Source organism: Uloborus diversus, chromosome 2 (assembly GCF_026930045.1).
Source record: "Uloborus diversus isolate 005 chromosome 2, Udiv.v.3.1, whole genome shotgun sequence".
NCBI classification, from domain to species: domain Eukaryota; kingdom Metazoa; phylum Arthropoda; class Arachnida; order Araneae; family Uloboridae; genus Uloborus; species Uloborus diversus.
In genome coordinates, this window is record NC_072732.1 from 172,624,405 (window position 1) to 172,647,961 (window position 23,557).

Here is a 23,557-nt window from a genome sequence, read left to right on the forward strand (position 1 = left end):
TTGAGGAGTTGGAAAATTCAAAACACTTAGAATTTTGGCCTCTGACGGCGTTCGAAAACCATTCCCGACCATGTGACCCAAATATTTAACATGATTTTGAGCAAATTTACATTTTGAGGGTTTAATGGTGAGCTTGGCTTTAGTAATTCTTTTTAGAACACAATCAAGGTGTTCAAGATGCTCTTCCCATGAATCAGAGAAAATTGCCACATCATCCAAGTAAGGTAGAGCAAATTTCTCATAATCTTTTAGTAAAAGGGACATCATCTTACTGAAAAAAAATGGGGCGTTCTTAAGCCCGAAGGGCATCCTGAGAGGTCCGTAAGTTCCAAAATTTGTAACAAAAGCAGCAAGTCTTTGAGCCCTAGAGCTTAGGGGAATCTGCCAATACCTCTTGGACAAGTCCAATACCGAAATATATTTAGCTGATGAGACACTTTCAACTCTTTCTTCTATATTTGGAAGAGGGTAAAACTTGGTTCGAATAACTTTATTTAATCGGCGGTAGTCTACACAAGCCCTGGAGTCTTTGCCTGGAACCTCAACTAAAATCATCGGCGAAACATAATCCGACTCTCCCACCTCTATTATTTTCAAGTCCAACATCCGTTGTATTTCCCCTCGTAAGATTTCATTTTGTCTATGAGACATTCTGTACGGTTTAGACCGAATGACCTGATCACTAACTAGCTCTATGTCATGTACGACTACATCGGCTAAACCTGGGTCATTTGAAAAACTCTTAGCATATTTATCCAATAAATCTCTAAGCTGCAATATTTGTTCAGTCTGTAAACGTTCAGCTAGTTCATTTGTGCGGCAAATATCCTCGAAATCATAAATGGTAGGGTTGTATTCTATGTTCAGAAAATCTATATCTTGATCTGCTAATTTTCCACTACATTCATCAAATGCCAGAAAATTTACAAGTTCCGCCCGTTTATAGTATGGTTTTAACATATTCACGTGGTAAATCTGTGACCTCTCCTTTTTCCCACTTAACCCAACCACATAATTGGTTTCTGATAATTTGCTTAAAATAGTTCCTGGACCTATCCATTGTGGTGCTAATTTGTTAGGTTTGGAAGTCGCGAAAATTAAAACTTGGTCACCTTCTTTAAATTCCCGTTTAACGGTGTTTCTATCATACCATGTTTTCCGTTTTCTTACAAAGACTCTACCGTTTTAAAAGCTGTTTCTTGACATCTTTGTAACCTATTTATTAAATCAAACACATATTCAGTAACTGGTTGATTTAATTCTTCGGGTTTAACCCATTGCTCATATAATAAGGTCTCCGGAGTTCGGAGATTTCTGCCAAAAACTAACTCCGCGGGTGAAAATCCCGGACTTTCATGAGTAACGGTCCTTAAAGCTAATAAAGCCAGGGGAAGACTTTTTTCCCAATCCGAACCACTTTCTAAACAAATAGCCCGCAAAAGCCTCTTACCGCCTAATTCACCGTTAACCTAACCATACGCCTTTAACCACGAGGTTCGTTAACTTGGCGTTGAGATTTTAACCACGAGGTGAAATATTCGGTATTCACCGGTCACGCACCGGCGAAAAAGGCCCCAGAGTTTCCCAACTTCGTGGTTTCTCAACTTTGCCAGCACACTACGAATCCTATTGGTCAATAATGATCACATGATTTTCTACTTTTTTTGTTTACATTTTGAACGACCGTTCGCTGTTGCTGTTTCATTCCGTGCTGCGTTGCAAAGTAAAGCGAGACGAAGATAGCATTTACTCTCTTTGATTTGAAAAAAGTAATTGAATACAGTTCATTACCAAACAAAATAAATAATATAATTTAAAGTTTTTCAGGGTGGCGACAGATCAGGGAGATCAGGGAAAAGTCAGGGAACTTTATTAATCAGGGAAAAGTCAGGGAAATATCAGGGAATTTTGAAAAAATAACAAAAAATCAGGGAAAATTGATTTTATGAAGAAAATTTGTTTTTTTTTTTGCTTTACAAAATTAAGTACCTTAATTCCCTACGCATTTTCCGCCAACTATCTGTTCAGAAAAAAAAGTAAAATTAATGAGGTGCGATTATACATTGCTGCATATTTGTGCATCTTTTTTCCTCAACGTCAAAGTATTGAATCTTACTTATTAACCACAGGATGAACTTCCTAAGATTGCTTCTGTGTCTGTTAGGTTGTTTATTTTACCTAGCTTGAAATTTCCTTCTACGCTTTCAGTGCTATGTAAAATAAACAACCATACAGGCAAAGAGGAAGCCTTCATTAATGCCTTAGCTCCTTTGCCTTTATTCCATTGTCTCGAAGCAATTAGCGTACTCTAATCACGATTTCAAGAAGAAGTCTTTGGCTTTTGAATTAATACTATAAAAGCTTAAAAGTTATTACTTCTTCGCGTTTTTAATTAAATTGCTAAAATTGAACTTTCAATAAAAAAAACCTTTGTTGCCATTATACTATTTGTTGTCTCCGCAGATTATAAAAGTTTTCTTTTCTTTAGACTTAATTGATTCTTTAATTTTATAACCAAGTTGTATTCTTCTTTTATATATTTTGAAATTAACTAATTGCTTTTTTTCTTTTTCTTGCATTTCAAAGTTTTTTGTAACAAAAGCAATCTAAGATTTTTTTTCGTTACATACTGAAATCATTTGAAATAGAGTTAACTTGTGTACTTAAGCAAATATCTTTATTTTTTCATTGTTAAAATGCTGTGTTCATTCATTAAACTCTATGTTCTTGATTAGAGAAAAGCTCCCCATGAATGGATGTCAAATGGTTTCATCTGTTTTGCATAAATATGTCAATATTTATGCAAAGTTAGTTATATAAGAATAACTACATTGCTTCTCTTCTTTCACTATTACTTGTTATTCTTGCAACAATTATTATACTGTTTGAAAATTTAGTTCAAAATAATTTCTATTACTTTTTAATTCTATCATAAATACACTTATGTTTTTAAGAGTAATTTTAATAATTTCTTAAAATTCTTATGCTAAGTGGTGTTTCTGGAAGTAAAGTTTTTTTAAAATTTTCTATAATCTTTCCATTGTAGAAAAAATTAATATACTGTTTTGTAAGTTTTTTTCCCAATAAAAAGTTGACTTGATACGCTTTTTATTTTAACCATTTTATTAAAAAAGTAGCATCTTTTTAAAATATATCTTTAGTTCAACAACTTTACACAACTTAAAACGTTTAAAATACTGCATTTTATACAAACATACAATGGATTTCAAGTAGAGCAAAGAAAGAAAACCATTATCATTGGTAACGTAAATCAGGGAAATTTGGTGAACTTAATCAGGGAAATCAGGGAAAAGTCAGGGAACTTTTTTTCACAGTTCCTGTCGCCACCCTGTTTTTCTAAAAAGTCAGAGGCGTAAGTACAAACGTGGAGTTAAATTTGAGTAGCCAATTGTGTAAATTCAAGTGTAAACAAATGTATTACTTTTGCAATTATTTCTTTGAATCTACACATACACAATTACGGATGTAATTTAAACTTATTATAAAGCTTCGGAGATAGATAATTTTAATCTGCTTATCTCTTTTCTTAAAGAAACTAAATTTTTAGTGACAAATCATTTTATTCCAATAAAAGAAATGTTATATCTGGTTAAAAATATTATTTTAAACCTCTTTCATACCAGGATATCGCTAGTAATAATAATTTCAGATAAAACAAGTTCAATATAGATACATTATTATTTTTTATTATTTTTATTAATCAATTTAATAAGAAACAATAAAGGACATTTTCAATGGTTTTCTTTTTATGGCTTATAAATGTGCAACAACATGAAGAAATGCACTTTTTTCCATAAAATTCAGTTTTACTTACATTTTCTATGAATATTCAAAACTAATAATTGAAGTGTGCCCCGCTAAACATCATAACATCACAGACACGTTTCGGCATGGTATGTACTAGACTAGTCCGTATAGTTTTGCGTTCAATATATCTTAACCATAAGCCAATAGTGGCGGAAATTAGCTTCTCCATCCGTGCCGTCTCACTTGGCTGTTTTTTGATACAGCCCATAAATTTCCTCTCTGATTCAAGTTCTGTTTTCCCAAAACAGTCCAATACAGTAAGTTTGTTTTTTGAGCACAAATTGTTAATATGCTTCAAAATGGCACTGTGCGCTGCCTTTTGAAAAAAGCAACTTCCTTTACACCATAGTTTAGACGATTGGAAGCATTTTTCAGGGCAGTATAACTTTGTAGCTGGTATTGTTCGTTATTCCTTCTACGAGAAGAGGAGATGTAGTCGCTTAAACCCAGAAACATTTTTTTAGGAGAGGTGCCCACTTAGAAGGGGTTATGACGCAGACTGCGCCATTGAAATTTTTAGGGGCATTTCTCTTTTTAGTAGGGGGGCTATTGTTTTTGGGAGGGGGGATCTTTGTGATTCTTACGCGGGGTGAGCCCTTGCTCTTAGGGAGGGTGAGCACCCTGATTTTGGGCGGATACTTGGGCGCTTATTTGGTATAGTGCTGAAGAGGTTTTCCTTTGTTCCTTCTCACGTACTTGGATTTAAATCCCTGAATCACAAAATCTGTTTTATCAGAAAAAAAAACTTCTTAGTCTATGTTTTGTATTTCAATACTCATTTTAACCTTTTTTTCTTTATAAGAGTCGTGAGAAGCTGTTTCTTGTACGGTTAACATCCTCTCCGCCAGTGTTCTAACAGCCCGTATCGCACTGTTGAAGGTGCAATATTGACACCAGCTCCCACCGTGGCCCTGGAAAGTTGTTCAAGGATTTATAACACTCATTCAATATAAAATTTTGTCTTCACGAGTCGAAGTTTATCCCTTTTGGTTGCATTTTCTGGTGCAATTGACTCAAGCATTTCCTGTTGTCTGAAAATGCTTTCATATCCTCTCGACACTTTTTGTACTAACTCCACAGATTTTACCTATTTCTTCTAATGTCATTTCAGTGTTTTCTAAGCGCAATCTATTTATCACTAACTTTCTAAGCTGATATCCATGAGGCTAAAAATTACCCCCACAACAAGCGAGATACCAACATTGCGGAATACCTACCTCTTGGGCGGAAGAATTTCAAGATGCTACTTACCAGGTGAATAGGAACACCTACTACTTTGATAATAACTGCAATTTGAACTCGGCTGATTTGGAGTACTTCTTCAAATAAACTTACGCATGATAAAAAGAAAAAAATGATGTTTCTCAATTAAATGCCACAATACTGTAACTGCGTGTCTCACAATTTTTACATTAACTTTACTTTCAAACATAATCAAAATAGAAAATAATAAGAAATAGAAAATAATAAGATTTTTTAAGTTTTGGACAGGGCTGTGGAGTTGGAGGTAAAAATTCCAAGAGTTGAAGTTGCGTTCTCCCTCAAAAGCCTGCAACTCTGGCAGTGTTAGTGGAGTCGAATTGATTTCAGAGAAAAGAAGTCAGAGTCGAATGCTCTTCTGTCATTTTCCCTCCAATTCCACAGCCGTGGTTTTTGACGCACTTGAATTAAGTTTTATACTAATTCACTACATTAATTTTTATAAAAGGAAACCATTATTTCTGTTTTCTTTTTTATACGGCATTGCACTGAATGTAAAACAAGAATGAAGCATGCTTTCAAGTGCAAATGAATTTTTTTTTTTAATATTTTACTTACTTTCCCTATTAAAAGTACAAAAATTTTTTTTATGCTATACTGAAAGTTTACTTTCATGACAATATTTATAAATTAAAAAAAACTTTTATTTAATTCACTATTTCAATGAATATATAAAGCATAAAGAGCAATAGTGTACAGTTTTTAAAATAATTTATTCTGAAATGTTGAAATCCGTTACACAATATCTTTCACATTTGAACACATTGAAACATCAATTAACAAGTAAAGATATATCTAATGTTTTGACAAACGATTGTCATCAATGACTTTTTATTCAGTTCATTGATAATTGAATTTTGTTTGATTTCTTTTAATCACTTTAGTCAAACCATGATTTTAATTTAAGCTGTTTTAAATCAATTCAAATGCTAAGCAACATAAGTTACATTAAAATAATGAAGAACCCATTAAACTTGGGCACCTTATTGTTGAGTTAATGATATCAGAGCATAATTTATAGTTAGTAATTATAATTTTAACTGACAATCAGTTTTTTTTGTGTGTGTGTTTCATGTATAAAATAACTAATAATATAAAATAAGTTACAGAGGCAAGTAAAATTTTTTTCAGCTAATTGAGTACATAATCAGAATTTAATCTTTTAAAAACAAATACAAAGTAATACAATTGAAAACCAATTTAGATAAAATTCAACTTTTGACAGAGACACCAGTTATATGATTCCTGAGATAGATTGCAGCAAGTTGTAAATTTCAGTATGCAGAGTCAATTCGGAATCAACTGGAAAACAAACTAAGTCAAAATGATGATAAAAATAATTTTTTGAATTAAAAAAAAAACGAATCAGTTGTACCACAACTCGAACACACATTGCAACAATAGCAGCACATTTAAAATTCTACACTATACCCAAAACATTAATAGGTTTGTTGTGTTAACATCCTTTGCTGCTTTTTGTATATATTTGAAATTAGAAAATCTTCCAAGAAACTTTGAAATTTTAAAGAACTGCCACTATCTGTAATATAGTTTTTTGCTCTTATGTACAAGAACATTACATGTAAGTCGTTGCCACTTTTGCACAAAATACAATTCTGTTTAACAAAGGGGCTTTAGGCAGTGCCATACAGAGTAGCACTTAGGCCAAACAAGGAGTACTTTCAACCATTGCTATTCTGCTAAGTAGTATTTATCAATAGAGCTAAACAAAAATTCACTGACATACACAAGAAGGATTTTGAACTTATTAAAATATCAGTTTGGGATTTCAAGCATATACTTGTAATAATTGGTAAAATAACAGATAAAAAAATCAAAACCTACACCCGACAAAAGTGGATGTCTTTATTTTTTTCAATCCATAAGCTCATTTCTCTTGCATTGAAAAAGGCGTTTCTTGTAACGCTGAAACCCGTGACTGCAGCAATCTGCAGTTTGCTTTTTGATGATGCTATTTCCTATTTTACTTCTTATGCACAAAGGTATTTATTTAATGTATAGTAATTTATTTAATTAAATTCAATTTAAAATTAAATGAGGGACCGCAAAGTCATTTTAAGACCAAATTTTACACCAGTCAAAGTAGTTCACAGTGTTATGCTTGAATACTTACTGGTGAAACTAGAAGAGACTCCTGGCATGATTTTGCGAACAGGGCTGTCCGAAGAGGGGACAAGGGATGCAATTGCCCCAGGTGACAAGATAAGAGAGAACCCCATTAATTGAAACTTTTGCCACGTAGTACTTGAAGGTTTTTTTTTTCCCTCCAATATAATTCCTTTTTAAAAATAGTTTCTGAAATGCTATGATATAGATTTATTCAGGCCTGAATCTACAAATTTTGGACCCCTTGGCAACAAAATCTCTAGGGCCCCTCCACGGAAGCGAGCAGTGTGCATTTGCAACGTTAATAAGTCTGAGTGAGCTACTTTTTTTTTTTCAATTTCCTGGATCGTCAGACCCCTTAAGGACACCCCCCCCCCTGTCAAGTCTGCGGGCACGCAGATCCAGGCCTTATTTAATATTTGTCTTTTATGTCACATATGATCTGATGAATTGAGAATACATGTTCAATTAAGCAATAATTAATTTTAAAAAATGTTCAGAACTTTACTATTCTTTGTGTGAGGGGGGAGGGCAAAAGATGATTGCCATCTTTTCGGATGGCGTTGATGTGGCAGGGGCCATACAGAGATTATAGCATAGCATACGCTGACATTCATACAATGTAGAAATTAAGGGCTTTTTCAGAATTACTTTACATTCAACTAGTGTGGAACCAAGCTGCACTCAGGGCGAGTACGTACTTGGTCAAATACAGAGTATCTGGGCAGTTCTCAAAAGGTGGGAACAAAAAAGTTAACTTTGAGCAATTTCAAAAATTTTCGAATTTGATATCAGTTTTGCTTTTATTCTATAGTATGCATACCTAGAACACAATATATGAACATGAAAAGACAGCAGGTATTTGTAAAAATTGTTAATTAGCAAATTAAATTAGCAGTCTGTAGGTAACACATTTTGGACATTGTTGTCATGTAGGTAACGGATTTTGGACATAGTAAACCTTTTACAACTAATCGTTTTTGTGTTATGCAAGATACATCTCGTAGGTATACACTCTGATAGATAGAGAAAACTTGTCGAAATGGTATCCAGTGCAGTCAAAATACGTGTTTTGGTTGTTTAAAACTGCGCACATAAATATGCAGTGATATTGTGAAAAAATAAAGTCATAATTTGTTTAGACGCAATTAAAGTGAAAAATTATGTTGAAATTTGAGCAATAAATTTTTCGTGAAAATATACTTTTTCTTTATACAAGGAAGTAAAATGTGTCCCTTCTATGTCGTTCGAATAGTGTCAATTTTCAATCTTGAAGAATTTTCTGGATAATCCGAGTTATCAGTAATCGGAGGTGAAATGAGCCCTAATTAACTCGGATTTTTGAGACTGTACTGTATTTCTTTTTCATTTCAAGTCATCTAATAATGAATGTAGGGACACCCCATGAGGATCATTCATCGAAACTCTTACTTTTATTATTTTAAATGAAGATTCCCCAAACATTTTTAATTGATTTATTTTCTGATCTTAACCCAAATTCGAGACTTCTTTCCTTCCAAGGCGATGTCACTAGGATACAAGGGTGCCCATATAGGGGGGCAAGGGTGGGGCTTGAGCCCCCCCTTTGAAATTAGAACTTCCTTGCTTTTGGTACTTTTTTCTTTTCAAAAATGTAAAAACATTTATTCTCCAGCCATTAATGAATAAGTTATTAAAAATGAAATATTTTAATGACTCCAATCTGTCCTAAAATCGGGTTGCATGCAGAAAATACCCTCCTAACTCATGGGAAAAATTTCTGAGCTCTCCCTAAAAAATTTTGCATATGGGGGGCCTTGCTGTGACAGAAACTATGCCCCCATAAACCTGCTAATATGATTATTCATTAACAAGATTTTCTTGAAAGCTGATTATTCAATTTTCAAATTCACCAAGACAATCACTCAATAACCAAAGATTTGAAAACAAAAATTGAATTCGAGAAGGCTTTTGGTCTGATTTTAGGGGTCTTCTGTAACATTTGAGGAATGTGTGTCATTGCCTTTGGAGGGGGGGGGGGGAGATAGACACTACTTATAACCCTATTCAAATAAAACACTTGAAAACAATTATTCGATTATGTATCATATTTGGTGACTGGTGCTTAGCCTCCTTGTGAGCAATAGTGCACCCTCTGCGACACTTTCCCAGAGATCAATTGTATTAAAAAGAGTCAAGATCCCCTAAAAATTTTGATCATAGTAACCTCTTGATTATCTGCGGAATAGGGTGGCAAGGTAACTGCGGATATGCGAATTCGTGGATAATTTGCAAAAAAAGGTTAAAACGATGCTAATGCATGCAGTAGCTTAAGAATATCAGTAGCGCTTGTATAATTTATACTATGGCTGAAACGATAACAGTGTATGTAAAAAATGTATGTCGCTCATTATTGCAAATGAGTTACCGAGCAAATGGTACAGATGTAACTGAAACTGATCGAGCAAGATTCTTAGTCATTTATCTTTCAAAAATGCATAGGAGAAAATAGGGAATTTTTTTTGCACAAGACTGATATTGTGGTCACCTGTTAGCATCCTCCTATTTTTACTTCAAGAACTACTAATGGCGGATTAGCCACGTCGCAATTGTTAGGAGTCCCAACGGAACAATGTACATGATAAATGCTTTACATAGTTTTGTGATAGACAACGAGCCCCCCCCCCTGTAACTTTGCTACTAAGAATTATAGCACTAGGACCCTTAACCATTGTCTCTCGTAAACCCACCCATTTGCACACCTATAATAAAACACCGCGGCAAGTCAAAAATTGTTGATTTTGAGTAATACAGACCTCCCAGATTTTTATTAGTTCTATTAAAATGCAAGACCAACTACAAATGAAAAAAAAAAAACCCTATTTTTGAGATTGTCAGTGTATTACTATAAGAATTTAAGCTAAGGCGTATTACATTTAAATTGATTTTTCTCAAAAAGTAGATTTTGAAGATGTAGCAGTGTTGTATTAGGTATGTGATATGATAATTCTTAAACACCTTTCACGTAAAAATATACTGTTCAGTGGTGTTCTCCATATAAGCCATATACTCTCAAATATTTTTTAGACATGCAGCGTATACCCTCAAGCGTAATAAAATTTCATATTATAACATACTATGTATATGATCACATACACATATTGTACTTGGTGGATTACGATAAATTGACGAGAACATCACTGATATCATTTGACTACCAAATCATCCAAAAGAATTGCTTGATAACCAAGCACTTAACAGCATATATTCTACTATGAAACTATACAACCAAAAATTGAAGAAGCAATCATTTGATTATAAGACCATTCAGATCACATGGTGTCCATTCTTTTAAGAATGACTGAGTACACCTTAAAAAACTATTGATCTATGTCCCCAATAAGATTCTTGTTATAAGGGCTAACACCACTAATAAATTTCAATAGTGCAGTCTGCATCATTACCCCCTGTAGGCACCCCTGCAACTGAATTTCTTAAAAAGTCAATCATTTGAGAGGTCCGTTCAGTTCTGAAATTGATCAAGAAACAACATCCTTGATCGGTTGACGTATAGAGAATTCGAAGTCCATTGCGGAAAAATCAGGGAAGTGATAAACGAGAACATGAGATGTGGTACTTGAGAAGTTCATTGCTTAGGAATTCATAATCGAATGCTCGAATGATCTGCGAAAATCAAGTGATTTGATTATGAAAACTGGTTATGCTCATTTCCTCTTCCCAAGGTAAGTAAAACACATGGTCGGTTGATTAACTTGAGAATTATATATGTCAAAGCTTGTAGGTTCATCTAACAGTAATTGCACGGCCTAATTAGTGAATAAGGCATGGCCTAGGAAGGACCTTCTGCTTTTTAGGTGCCCCAGGTTTCATGGCCTCAAGAAACCAGCCCTGAATAAATTATTCAGGGCTGGTTTCTTGAGTGATTGACGTTTATTTTTTTACATTATTAATATAAAAAAAACTTTTTCTGTTAATATTAAGTCTCGGAGACAAATAAAAATGAATGACGAGTGAAAAAAGCTGACTGCTTTTAAATAAAGGAAACATGCTAAATTAAAAACCAAAGAACAAAAAAGAGTCATTAAAAGTTTTTTCAACATGATATGTTTTTTTTTTTTCTCAATTGGGCAGTTTTTGAAAGCGGAAACTTTTTCAAAGTAATCCAGTTACAATTTACTAATGAAATACCATTGAACAGTGAGGAGTGGTAAGACCACAAGAGAGTGAACGTAATAACAGTAAATTATTCAAATCGTTGATTCGTAGGTAATAAAAATAGAATAAAGATCCTGCTATAAATAAAGAAAACAACTGATAAAATGGATAACACACAAGACATTAAAGTTCAGTTATCATCAAAGATTCAGAGATATAGATATTAAATAATTAAGCTAAATTTGATTTCAAAACAGTTTTGATCAAAAGAGCATGTAAACGTAACTTTCTCCCAAAAAGTAACAAAATTCATTCGGAATCTAATCTTTTTTTTTTTCTTTTTTTTCCTTCTAAATTCAAAATGTTTTTTTGAGCAAACAATGAAACAACAAAGAAATTAGTTTTTTTTAATCAAAATAAAGGTGCTGTCTTATGTGAAACATGCTAACATGCTTAGCATTCAAGAAAAATCTCAGTTGCTCTTTATCTCCCCATTTTTTATCATTATATTTTCCCTTATAGGTCTAACGACAAGAGGCCATGCCAGCCTAATCTGAAACTAGGGATCCGTCCCTTGAGGGGGCCCGGCTCGGAATCGGAGTAGTATAAATTTGGCCAGTTTTTAGGGCTGGAGTCGGGCCCGGCGACCAAATTGGTTTGAGGCACACCTCAGCTCTCAGAGGCCCTGAGTGCAACTGCGAATCTCTTGGAAAGATTTTTTAAAAAAAATCGAGATTATCAAGGCTTTAAAAAAAATACACTAGTAAATTTCACAATTGCACACCTATACACTGTAAAAACGGTTCAGAAACGTTCTAGAAAAATAATGGGCAGCTGATGTGCCCAATTTCTGCCAATTACATATCTTGCAAATCTAGGAACTTTTATCGCTGAAATTCAGTATCTGATGATTTTATATTTACTTTATATCCGATGAACCGTTTCTAAGAGAATGCATTTCGAGTATTATTTAATTATCAATTCCAGTTGAGTGAAACATTTTCCTCTTTGTATGATATGTATATATTCAGCTTGTGACCTGTGATATTGACTGCATAAACTGCGGAGTTCCTCGCGTACAATCCCTCTCAGGCCCTCATCAACAAAATGTAGCCGTTTATTTCGAGTATGAATGTCTATTTATAGTCATCGCAACATTTTTCATTATCAGTAGTCATCAAATTGCAGGTTAAAAAAATTGTCAAAATTAGGTTATGTTTCTGATTTTATATTTACTTTATATTTGATGAACCGTTTCTTTATTGAAGAGAATGAATGATTACGTGTGAGGAGATAGAAGGTTTTAGCCCTTTGCCCCACCCCTGCGCAATCCGCAATGCCCATGTAGCAGGGGCGCTGACTTGCAAAAATTATTGGGGGAAGGGGGCTGTGCCAGTCATCACCGGGGGTTTAGGGGGTATGTAATCCCACGGAGGTGCCCCCCCCCCTGCATAAACTACACATTGCATTGTGTACAATCCCTTAGAGGTAGTTCTAAACAGAACTAACTTACGTAGTGCATGGTTCGAAGGAATCCCATTTCTAGTTTGAATGTGTGAGCTTTAAGATGAAAAGTCAGCCGAAAAAGTGTAAACTCATCCTTTCCGTGTCATTGCAAATCACGACTGAATCTGTTTTAAATTTTATCAAGTTGGAGAAGGGGCTACATCCCTCTAACCCCCACCCCTCGTTAATATGTCGCTAAACATAGCATATATATTTATATATTTCTCTCTGAGTACCGACTTAAATTCAAAAAGTATTGCAGTAATTAGAATCTCCAGAATTTCGGTCTAATTTTTGTAAGTTAAACGGCGGCTGACCTCTTAAATAGCGGCGGGAGGGACGTGGGGGATACAACCCCCTCATCCTGGGAACAAAGTAATCTGTATTTGATTGATTTAATTTGAAGGGAATAACTTCAGATAAAAATACCTCGATCGCAGAAATAAATTACTTTCTCCCAGCCTTTCCGTACCATTGCAGATGACTGTTTACTATTTTGTAAGTTTGAACTACATAGGAGACCCCCCCCCCCCACCCTACCATATTTATAAACTATTATACATTACCTGGTGTATGTTCAGATTTGGTGTATGTGTGAGGAGATAGAAGGTTTTAGCCCTTTGCCCCACCCTGAATCCGCAATGCCCATGTAGCAGGGGCGCTGACTTGCAAAAATTATTGGGGGAAGGGGGCTGTGCCAGTCATCACCGGGGGTTTAGGGGGTATGTAATCCCACGGAGGTGCCCCCCCCCAAATAAAGGTCGATTTTTGTGCCTTGAAAATGCCAATTTACATATTTTATGATGTGTATAATTTAAAAAAACAAACAGTATGTGACATGGCATTTTCAAAGTAAAACAATCCAAAAGTTGGTATACAAATTTTTCTGGTTCAACTAGATCATGTCACTTGTCTTAGTAAGAGACATTTTTTTGTTCTATTTTATGGGGAGTCATGCAGTGCCAGCTGGACATGGAAAAGGTAGGGCGCTTGACTTGCATTGAAGGGCACTCCCAGAGACGCAGACTTAAAAAATATCGGGGGGGGGGGGGGGGGGCATGCCGCAGGAAATTTTCTAAATTTGAGATGAAAAATAGTGAGTTTTAAAAGTTTTTTTAAAGCATTTTAAAGTCATATAATCAACATTAGAACCACGAAAACTCGACAAGCCCGACACATATTTTTTGGCTTTGAAAAAAGGAAAAAATAAACACAAATACACACGGTATTTTTGCCAAAAGGTAATTTAATTTACGCATGCTTTTTAAGGCCAGTTGTTTTTTCATTAATGACATCGGCTAACATATTTAAGTGTAAACGCAGTCAATCAATGTCTAGATCATTTTTGAAAAACTTAGTTGGTTTTTCAAAATGTTCTCCTCTTTTTCACCTCTGTTTAATAAAAGCAAGCACTCTTGTTCAACTGCAATGACCTGTGTGCGTCCAGTTGATGTAAATCGCCCAATAATGCAAAATTGCACCATTTTACAAACCTCAATATATATTGCCTTGTAGTACAGTCGAGTTCCGACTTACGCGAGGGATGCATTTCAAGACCCCTCGCGTAAGTCGAAATTTCGCGTTGTGGAAAAGGGTATGTGTAAATTTTTTTATAAAGGTACCTAATTATTTTAGACACTTGTAAACACCCCCTCAAACTGTTAAAAACCATTTCTAAATTAACTGTACATTACTGTTTCTTACATGAAGAACTGAATGTTTACTTGTATTTAAAACAAAAAAAAAATTGTTTTATTCAACATAAAATACTGCTACGATGTATAAAATCAATGATCAATGGGAAAGAAAGAAAAAATAAACCGGTATACGGTAGGCACAGTATATAGTAAGAAAAGCAAATGCATCTTTAGTTGTACTATACAGTCGATCCATTATTGACATTTGTACACAATACACGAGCAGTTTCCATTTTCATAAATTTTTTCATTTTACTAAGACACTACTCGGTGAATTTTTACGGATTTCCTTTTCTTAACTTGTAATTGTATGTATGGAAGAGTCACTCATACCTAATTCTCGTGCTACCTTCAACGCATTTTTTAGTTGAACTTCAGCTTTTCAAGAAGCTCTAACTTTTCTTTAATTGACAGAAACTTTCTCTTTTTATCTTCATAAACTTTAGATGAAACAGCGCTCTTAGGTGTCATTATATTTCATTAACTATCGCATTTAAAATGAAAAGAAAATTTCCACTCTCAGCGATGCTGAAAGGATGAAGATCCATTCATGGAAAAAACATTTTTTAGTAGCCAATAATAAAGCCGATACGAATACACCACGATTCCCTTCCGAGAATTTTCGTGTTGCGGGTGAGGAATTCACATTAGGTCTGAATACAGGAGAAAAAATCACGTTATAGCCATATCGCATAAGTAGCGAGAGTCAATTGTATTCCTTTGGGATTTTGAAAGTGTGCGGTGAGCTGCCTTCGTTGTTTTCATGTTTCTTTGGTATACGTCGATTCCGAGGAAGGGAAGGATCATCATTTTGTGAAGGTTTTCTTTTAAACACAATTCCCAAAAGTGTTCAAAACTATCACGCCTCCCATATAATATATCAAACTTTCATCTATTTTTTCCCAGATCAGCAACACTTAGGTGAGTTGCTGCCCACCGGCAACAGACTTGACCCGTAAGTTCGCGCACTGGGACAAATGTTTACAGTGCTCGCAGCACTGTAACACTATCATTATTCACACCACTCGTTTTCAGTTAACCTGCTTACACAACCGTAATAATTATTTGTTTTAACTCATTACTGAATGTATTTTACAAGGTAAACTATCTTCAAACAAGAAAAATAAAAGATAAATTTATGAGTTTTGAAAACATAATGTAACTAATAATTTTCTTGATTTATTGGGGGGGGGGGGGGCTTGGGCCCCCTCAGGTTCCAGGGAGTAGGCGCCACTGTCATGTAGATATAGTAAATGAATAAGAATACCATTCACGAAAATCTGCACTGGATTTGAAATGTAAGAACTAAAATTTACAGTTATGTGCTGAGTAGGTATTTATTACGGAAATACTGAACAAAAAGGAGTTATAAATGTTAAATATTTAGATGAAATTAAGTTGGTGATCAATTTGCATGAGGAAAAATCAAAAAGAAAAAGAAAAGAGGGACAAGATTAAATTTAACAGTATCAAATCCTTTTCCAAACCATTATTGAAAGGAGATTACTCATTTTCTTGAAAAATAATCACAACCCTAAAACTTTCAAAACAGGAAAGCTTCTTGGATTTGGTCTGCACATTTTTTCACCTTTCGTTTTTCTCTTTTATGGCCCATATACGATGTTTGTGTTTGTGTAAATCATATTCGCAACTCCAACGAACTATAGGGGGCACTGAAGTCACTGTCTAATGGCGGAATTGAAAACTACAACAAACGCACATGGTAACGAAGAAAATGCTAAAAGTGTTGTGATTTTTGTTCGTACGTATGATTTTTTCGCTTTATTCCTTTAAAATTAATTTTCAAAGTCTTGTGGATATTCTGGCCCACGTAGAAAGAAATGAGAATTCAAGAAGCATTACTAAACGTCAAAGATTCATGCAAACTACGTAGTTCGTAGTTCTAAGCAGCTATTTCCACGATGTTGAATTCGATATTTATCAATTCTTGATAAAACTAAATAATAATTGTGGCCTGACAAGAATAACAATTAATGCTAGAAAATTCAATGTGACGTTACAAATTGTTATCGAAAGAAGATGATACTTTTTTGCCTTGCTTGGCTAGCGCTTATTTTTTTTTCCATTTGTAGTTGAGTTATTTCTCTCGAATTCCCGAATCGGTTCATTTAAAAATTTTCTGTTCCGATTTTTCTAATTTCTGAGTTACGATTTAATTGTGTCATGTTATGCAAATCATCAACAAAATTCTCACGGATATATGGTAGTAGTTTTCTTTTCAGTTGATTGACCATTATTTCCTTTCACTTATCGAATTCTGTAATCTTACTACCATTTTATTCCACTCATGATAAAAATTAAAAATGGTTTAACTAAAAACGCGAAATCTCGCCAAGGCTACTTTGTTCGCACAATACTAAAAATTAATAACCCTAAACAAATTTGGCGAAACCTTTCAGCTGAGAATAAAAGGAATAAAGTAAATTCTTTCTCGGTTATTCATTTTGTTCTACGATAATATATTCAAGAAAATATTTTGCATACTGTCCATTCCAACTAAATGCTGCTGTAAAATATGGTAAGTTTAATTAATTTAAGATTAAAAAAACCCCCATATTCTTACAAATTCATACAAAACAATAAAAAATTTTACCTGGTATAACGTTATCCAATTTTGTTAATCCAGAGTTTTCTTGTTTACGCTTCCACCATTTAATACTTTTTTGAAAGAAATAAGGAAAACTAACATTATTTTGAGAAGCTCGAGAATACTACTAAGGGACGAATTAATTTCTGTTGTTGAAGGCGTTCTTAGACATGTTGAATGCGTTACTCAGAACAAACTGACCGCGTTTACGTCAACAGACACACGTGATGCGCAACGTGGCAATGTTTTAGGTGCAGACGCAGTTTTATAAATCACCGCAAGGTAGCGTATTCGAGCGCTGGAGTTCCGAATACTATTTCTTATTGAGATATTAAGTCAAGAATGTTTAGGAAAACTATGATGAAAAGTTGAAATTTCGGAAATTATTCTGAGTGTCGATCGAACAACAGATATTTGATGGAGCCTGCTTTTTCCAGAGAAGAAATCCTCTTTATTAAGTGACTAAACCGAAGCAGTCGTTAATAAACCGGTAACTTCAAACCAAACTATACAATTACAGCAAACGTGACAGATTTAGGTAAATTAAAAATTTTTGCTCACACATAGTCGATTACACTATGATTTTTCATTTATCTCATAAATAAAAATAAAAAAACATATAAATGTTTTTCGTTTCAAAATAGCCAAAAAATCGCTATTTTTTTTTTTTCATTTTATTAGAGAATGGCATTCACAACAACAAAATACAGACCGACAAAATTAAAAATTGCGAAATGCCTCAGTGAAAAGCTGAAATTAGCAAAAGGAACGCATTCAACCACTTCTCGATGGGGAGTCGATTCCCTGAGCCCTCGGGAAACATCGTTATCAGACTTTGAAGAAAGGAGGAACTCACTAGTGGCTCGCGTTGGGAAAAAGGGGAGAAAGCTAAAGTATTTATGGTAGAGTTAATTAGGAAAAGTGCCAGACACTGGTTATTTTTCAGATTTCTTACTTCAGCGACATCTGCATGAGGAAGTTGGAACTAAATGTCTGTAGATTGAACAAGTTTTTAAAACATCCACACTTTAAAATATAAAAATAGATTAAAATGAACTTTAAAAATTATCATAAAACCCTCAAAGTCTTATGAACATCGATAACTATCTCAATCCATTCTAGACTGAAAATTTCGTCTTATGCAACAAAAATCGGGAGGCTATTTGCTGTTGATTTTGATTACGGAAGTAGATTGATTTTCCCTTGGCGCCAATCTCTTGGGACAACAGCCTTAACTCTAAAAAATTAAAAAATTGCTAGCGCAGGTGATAAAGTCGCCAAAACTAGTGCAGCTGACGATAAACTACATTTGTCAAACTGGAATTTCCCTCTGGTAACCTTTAGGTTGTGTTGTCGCCAATGGAGGTTTGCTTGGCGATTTTAGCGCAAAATGGCTTTCGTTACGAACATAAGCAGCCATGTTTCTACTGTAATTTATGTATTGTTCAATGTGTAGCGTATTAATTATGCAAAATACCAATGGATTAAAGAAGATAACATTATAATAACCTTTTTTATTGAGGTTAGAAGACAGTGGATCATCAAAAATTATGAATAAACGGACAGAATTATCGGCGTCAAGATCGTAACGCCATTTGGACATCTCGCATGTATGTTTAAGAAAAATCATTAGATCAAAAGATACTGCATAAAAGCTTATGAAAACACTTTTAAACAATTAAAAATTGATTCTGAGGATCGATAAATACCTTTAAAATGAAAACATCATATACTTAGTTCTCAAATAATAGCATTGTAAAGATCGTAACTTTTGGACATACATCAAATTTCAAACTTACGTTTTTTTTAATCGTTTACAAAGTAAATAATCTATCTTTACGTTTGTTATTTGTGTAAAATATTAACAAAAAGTTATTCAGTGTAAGATTCATACCTTTAATTTTTTTTTTTTTTTTTGAAACGTATGGAAATAATTAAAAAAAAATATTTTTTAATGATACATTTGCTCAGTTAACGTTTTGTTATGTCCAAAATTCTGCCTTTTAGCAAAGAAAATATTTTTTAAGGGCATTTGAAGAGCATTTTTTCCATAATTTATGCCAATTCTTGTCTCTATACAGTATTACAGTTTAACTCAAAAAATTTTGAGTTAATTAAAATGAAAGTTATTTGGTGTTGAAGCTTCAAAGTTGAGGTCTGTGTTGCTCCCACCTTTTGAGAACTGCCCATGTACGCTATTTTCTAAGACCAACGTAATCGAGCTTTGGATTCTAGTCAAACTTCGAGACCTTATTTCATCATAATTCAAAATATTGATGAAAACAATTGGGGGCCCCTAAGCAAGGCCTCACAGGCCTACTGGTAAATCAATCCCTGGAAAGGCTCACAGTGTTTTGATTAATAGAAGCTAGGTGAACAAAAGTCAAGTTCAGAATTCATTATTTCATCATTCAAAATTAAAGTGTTCCTAAATTCACATGATTTAATTGTTCAAGATGGATTTATTTATAATGGTTAGATGTTTTCAAGCACTTTTATTATACTTGGTCTGATTGTCACGGACAAATCAGAGGCCTGGTTTTGCTTATATCTCTGCAACTAGACCACGTAGAGACTTCATGACAGACTTAGATAAAATGAAAAGCTTTCTGCGAACACAAATCCTAACTGGAAAATTTTCTGCAAATAATCATTTTGCCTAACACACCCTTGAATAAAGAAAATTTATATTCAAATATAAAAGAGACAAAAAAAAAGTGCTTTAAATCATTTACCTTTTTTTTAAAACAATAACATATAGTTTGCTTATTTTTCACCAACGGAAGAAAATTGCCAAAACCTTTATTTTTTTTTTACACATGTGCATTAAAAGGCTTTTGGAGAAAAGCTTTAACAGAAATAAACTGGTATTTTTTAAAAATCAACATTAGCAGTTCGAAAGACATTTCTGCAAAGCCAAAAATTTTCTGCGAACGTCATTCACTCGTTCGTCTATATTATGCAAGACTGCTTCGGGATTTCATAAAATGATTTACTTAATCTTAAGGTACAACTTAGCGCTGAAAAATTAAAATTCTGAAGTAAAATTATTTCAGTTAGGATGGAAAACAGCAAATTTCATGTGATTTCCCTATTAAATGTTTCAATATAAAACCCAGTGTTGCATATTTTGTTGCCTTGCCACAGTGATGTTAAAAGCAATCATAATGAAAATTTTGAATCAAGGCTTCTCTGAAGCAAGCATAAATCCTAGAGAGGAACAATGATTGAATGTTAGTGCCAACTGCTTAAAGTTTTTGACACATATATAGGTTTTTTCCCTTTTAGTACCGAGCATTTATATAAAAAAAATAAGGGAAAGTTTCGTGAAGGTAAAATTATTCCATTTCTGAAATACATTTACCTTAAAAAGGATAAAATCACAGAATTAAAAAAAAAAAAAATACTAAGCACTTTTCATAATCCACTCAAAAGGACAAAATAACTTTTCTAGGTCAGAAGGATAATTTAAGAATTCCTGTAGTTTTCGAAAATCCAAGAAAATGACACTACAAACGAAGAAAAGTGCGGTTCAATTATTCAAAATTTAAATCAACTTCATTATTCAAAATTTAAATTTGAACTGTAAATGATTGCAGAATATTATATATGCTTGTGCTTTTTGATAAATTTTAATATCTGTCTTGGACAATATTCAATTTTTTGCAACTACTCGGTATTGGCCGAGTATCTGATCAAAACTTGGCCAAGTACCGAGTACTCGGCAAATTGGTTACAGAGTACTCGGTAAGTCTCTACTTTTAAGAAATAAAACAAGCTATGTATTAAGATTGGATTCTTTTTTACATTGTAATGAAATAAATTGTTTTCAGCAACATCTAGTATGCCAACTTGATGATCATGCAGCTGTGTAGCTGCTTCTGTAGGTAGGAAACCGCTTCATTGTTTCGGTTTTCTAAAACGTTGGCTCGGGGAGAGCCAGTGGGGGTGCTTGATTAGTGATTTGAGTCCAGCTTTGAAATTATGTTGTGCGCTTAGTATTAAACAAAGATATACATTGTAGATACTCATTTTGTCCAGAATTTTAACCTCTACAAGTTATCTGCTGGTATGTATAGCAATTGCAAGAGTAGTTTCTGAGATATTGGTATATTAATGAAAAGACAGGTGTTTTTTTGTCACTAATTTTTGCCTAACGGCTGAAGTAGCCGTACTTAGTAGAAGGGGGAAACGTAGTATGGTCATACGAGACCCATACAGCATAGATTAAATCAATTTTCAGCTTTCCACCAATTACTTCCTTATTCAATTCCTCAACCACTGGGCTATTTGTTTAGTTAACATTTTGAACAGGGTTCAAGAATATCATATTTTCAAAAATATCGAAAATATCTGATATTTTGATATCTATCCGATATTTTCAATCAGCACAAACTAGTCTTCAAAATAGTAAATGTATCCTCAAATCATTATTTATTTTCTTATATTATTACAATATATGGACTTAAAATTATGGTTTCTTTCATTATTTCCATCTAATATTTCATTTTACATTTTAATCAATTTTAATGGAGCTAAGTTGTTAGCATAGCTGTTTTACCAATTTTTCTTCTGTTAGCTACTTTTACAGTTATAGTATAGTATATTATTCAAAAATAAAACATATTTTTTAGTTGGTGCATAGTCGTAAGACTTTCTTTAGATCTGATCAATCTTTAATATTTAATTATGCACTTTTATTGTGAATTAAAATTGTTACATTACTCATAATTTTATGAATATAAAATACAAGTAAAAAAGGAATATTATATTACTTTGTTATATGAATGATGTATTAATGCATCATAAAAATTTAGTACATAACCTTTTGGCTATTTTTAATAATAAACAATATTGCTACGAATAACATAATTTTATATTGAAAATATGGTAGTTGAAAAAATAAATATCAAAATATCATGATATTTGCAAAATAAATATCGGATATATATCGATGAACCCTGGTTCTGAATGTCCAAAATTGTGCCTTTTAGCAAAGAAAATATTTTTTAAGGGTATTTAAAGAATATTTTTTCCATAATTTATGTCAATTCTTGTCTCTACACAGTATTATAATTTAACTCAAAAAATTTTGAATTAATTAAAATCAAAGTTATTTGGTGTGTTAAAGCTTCAAAGTTGAGGTTTGTGTTTGCTTCCACCTTTTGAGAACTGCCCTATAGCTTTTAAAGATTTTTAATGGCAAAAATATACAGATATAATGGCTTAATAATATATACCGAAAAATATGCAGATATAATGGCTTAAGTCTTAGCCTAATGGCTCTTGTCACTGGGAGAGTAAATGAAAGCCTAATCTTATTAGAAAGGATGAAGTGCCTGTCAATTCTAGTTACAGTAAAACCTGTAAAGTTGACCACTCTTTTCAGGCATGGAATAAGCCCTTATCATATAAATCAACCTTTGTAAGTTGACCACTAAAGTAGTGTATCACAAGTGGTCAACTTACATAGGTTTCACTGTACTAGGAACTAGGAAAAGAATTCACCGACAAGTCCCAATTGTCCAGCTTTCATCTAGAACAGGAGAGGTGCGGGCACAGCAGCATTTGAAGCTATTGAAAACTGGGAGGCATATAAAGCAACATCTGTACAATGTGATTTATCAAATTTCTTGTATAAATAAACTAGTTCAGTTGTTTTGCCAAGTCTTAGTTTAAACTCGCATAGTAGTCCTATACAATTTTCATTGCACATGTGTACATGAAAGTGTGGGAAACCCATAAATTCATCAGATCAGTTCATGCAAAAGGTGAAATCCCAATTGCGCAACTATGGAAACCCCAACTGCGCAACCACTTGAACTCCCACAAGGCTAACTGAGAATCAGCACTGGCAGTCAGAGCAAGATTGTCACTGGAAGAGTGAACGTGGAAATATGTGCATTAAACAGTAATCAACTAAAACCGAGTTATGTAATGAATATTTATCACCTCTGACATAACCACCACCACTACAAAAGCATGAATATCAGACTAGAGGCTTCAAAAGCTCAAAATAATAAGATGTTGCTTATGCGATCTTCATAAAATGTTCTCCTATTTATTCAAATTTCTTAAAGTCAACTACAAATAAATTTTCTAGCCACTTATGGTATTTATTGAAGTATTTGGCTTCTTTTGCTTTTTTTCTTCTTTTATTTGATGAGTCATTTTAGTATTTCTACCAAAACATGAATGGAAGACAAAATGATGTAAAATTTCTTTAAAACAATTACAGTATTCAATCACGATTATTTTAAGTAAAGATGTCTGACATTTTTGTTCGTCTTAGCTGAGACTTTCAATTTAATGTACACATTACATGTTAAAATTTTAATGTGATGAGGTAAACCAAACTTAACGAACAAAAATGTTC

The 23,557-nt window shown here is 33.5% G+C and overlaps 1 protein-coding gene across 1 annotated transcript in view; it reads left to right on the top strand.

The window, feature by feature from the left end:
* LOC129217492 (26S proteasome complex subunit SEM1-like) overlaps positions 1-23,557 on the top strand; it is a 41,537-nt gene that overhangs the window by 14,143 nt on the left and 3,837 nt on the right. The window lies entirely within an intron of this gene.